This window comes from Numida meleagris, chromosome 2 (assembly GCF_002078875.1).
Source record: "Numida meleagris isolate 19003 breed g44 Domestic line chromosome 2, NumMel1.0, whole genome shotgun sequence".
NCBI lineage: Eukaryota > Metazoa > Chordata > Aves > Galliformes > Numididae > Numida > Numida meleagris.
Window position 1 is genome coordinate 423,733 of NC_034410.1, and position 3,233 is coordinate 426,965.

Here is a 3,233-nt window from a genome sequence, read left to right on the forward strand (position 1 = left end):
AAAAAAAAACAGAAAAGAAAAAAAATGATTTGCCCTGGACACAGATGGCATTTGATTCTTGCTAATCTTATTGTAGGGCTATACACCCCATAAACTGCCAGTATTTTAGGACAGGACAGGGATGCACTACACCTACCTTATGCTGTGTTAAACTGCTAGGATCAGACTGTGTTTACTGTGCTTCAAATGAACAGAGAGCAGACAGAAAGGCAGTGTGCAAAATAAGCAAGCTGTGAGGAACTCTTTATTTCAAATGTAGAATATATGCAGAGCTAGCTACTCTACGTTCTTTGCTTCCAACCTCTAGCTTTTATTTTTCCTTCCTCTGTGGAGTTTGACAGGCCCCTAGGAGTAAGTATATTATTATTGTGAAGATGTAATCTAATTTAGTGCTTTCATATGTTCATATTACAACAGAGGAAGATAGAAAAAATCGTATGAACTTGCCTTTGATTATTTGCATAGTTTTTTCATGCTTAGAGAAGGGCTTTTTCATATTTGATGTACGACAGTCAACTTTCAGCTGAAGGAGGGGAAGGCAATTTACATAGAAAGGGAAAAAATACATATACCTTGAAAAAGCTGGAAAGAAAGAAAAATATATTATATATAATTATAAAATATATTATAATATATGAATATAACTAACCTTTATGATCCAGCAACCAAGTATATTCACTATTACAGTATTTGGCTTATGAAATGGGGAAAATCTACTACTAGCAATAGTCACAAACATTCCTTTGATGCAAGTGCAAGTAGGAGAGATTCTGTAATGGTTAAGGTCCCATCTTTGCTTACTGCTAATGACTCATGGTAGAAGGTACTATCTCATACAATAAAATCATTGTAAAAAACCCAGGTTTGCTGGGGCCCTAGGCAGCCTGATCCAGTGATTGGCAACCCTGCCCATGGCAGAGGGATTGGAACTAGGTGATCTTTATGGTCCCCTCCAGTGTTGTGTTGAGAGACATGGTTTAGTGGGGTTATATTGGTGGTGGGTGGATGGTTGGAAAGGATGATCTCGTAGGTCTTTTCCAACCTTGCTAATTCTATGGTTCTATGATTCTAACCTAAGCCATTCTGTGATATGCTATGTAACACCTAAGACCTGAAATAGCATATTAAGAAAACCAAATATTTTTAACAAAAAGTGTAAGAAATGGAGGTGGTGAAGAAGTTCTGAAGGAAATATGAAATGATCAAATTACATTCTCCAAATAAAAGATGATTGGATTATGCCACATAAATAATTGCCTTGGGTAAAACAACCATAAGAAAAAACTCAATAAGCTGCATTTAGAGACATAGCAGTGACCTGCTTCCATTAATGCCTTTTCTTTACGGCTTGACTAGAATGGATTTGAAGTTCATAGAAATCATATACCTACTGGAGCCCACACTAGAATGCTATTTGCTTCCAGCATCTCCTGCTTGGAAGGAAAAGAGATCTCCTGGTCTTCTATAGGTGAGATTTTTTCTAGCTCCCTTCTTTTTGTAGGAGACAATCTCCCTCCAAAGGTCTTTCATGCAAGTCTAGAACAGATGTAAAACTTCAGTCATTTGGAGTGCAAGAACCAGGGACTCTGACCACAGCATGTAGACTATTCTCACCTTACAAAAAGGAGTGCAGTAAAAGATTTAACTCAAGACATCCTGTCAAATTAGCAGAAAACCATTTGACTGCAAGGTTAGGAGAGCCATCCGTCTATGCCTACAGATAAAGCAGGGCAGAATGATCCAAAGTGACAAAAACAACTTATAAATCAAGATAGCTCAGATGGGAAGTGAGACCTTTTAATTTAGCAACAAGCTGGACATTAATAACTCTCACAAGATCTGTCTAAGGAGGATGTAATGCATGGCTCAGCCACTGCAAAAGACCCTGATTGAAAGATGGCGGAAGGCATGTATCAGCTGGAAACTGGATGGATCAGTGACTTCTCCCTCAGACGGGTTCTCTAGTGCCTTTATGATACTATAATTAATAAGAACATGTCAGGGTCAGAGCTTATGCCACAAATCCTCAGTCTAGCAATCTACAGGGCAAGAATCTCCTTCAACATCCTTCTAGGTTTAAAGCTCGAGGTGAAAACTTTCTAGGGTGGATCTGATTTTAAGAAAAGAATTGAGAAATTCTGATAGGTATCTACACTCCGCAAATAGGGCATGAACCTCTGGAAAGAGTCTCCTGCTTATCAGTCGCATCCTGATAAATGTGCCTGAACATTTCTGTGCTTGTGGAAGGCTCTTCCCATACCTGTCAGCAAGCCACAAACATTCAGTTTTCAGTGGACATCTATTTCTATTAATATTTTGGTTTATGCACTCAATCTAGTATGATACCCACTCTCCTAAGATGAATATGGATAGAGAATAGTCCTCACATGTGTTCTTATTTATGGTTGCACAATTTCTATTGGAAAAAAAAAAACCACAAAACCTTATTTAAAAAGATACTATTATTGAAACTTTTGTATGTTGACCTTCATCAAATTTGGAGGTGGAAATTCAGAGAGAGTTCTCCATAAATCTTTCTGTGGACCACTAGCTACAGATTTTTAAGTTATCAGAGAAGACATTGATGTCTATTTTTTGCCTTGCTATATTAATGCTGCTCTTTCTGATCCTTTGGTTGACAAATAAATATTTTGTCATAACTGTTTTAAAAAAAATGTACTTGAATTTATGTTTTAAGAAATAATGAATACATTGGTACATATTTTTTCTTATATTCTCCAGAATCTGACCAAATCATTGACAAGTTGTGCTACTTACACTCTCTTTTATCACCCCTTCTTGCCATTCCTCCCACAAACCTTCATCCCAAAACAAACAAAACAAGCCAATAAGACAAGAATATTGTGCTAAAATTGCACTTGGTTGCTGCTTTCCATTTATGAGCAGGGCTAACAATACATAACACATCTTATGGGCTTAATGCACGTGGGAAAGCAGCGTAGCGATGTGTGGTAGAAGATGGACATTATTTCTTGAAATTGTTCATTTTGTTGTTTTATTTTCCGTTGCCTTTTAGCACCATCTGACACAATGTTCCTTCTCACATAATCGCAGTGTGGTCAATCTGCGTGATTTGGCAGCGCTTACTGTCCAAAAGAAAGATGCATCCACATCTGGCTGTTTTAACTTACGCTAACTTATGTTTCTCATCCTCATTCAAAGATCAGCAAAACCCTCCAAAATAAAAAAACTTATTAAGGAAGATGATGAGG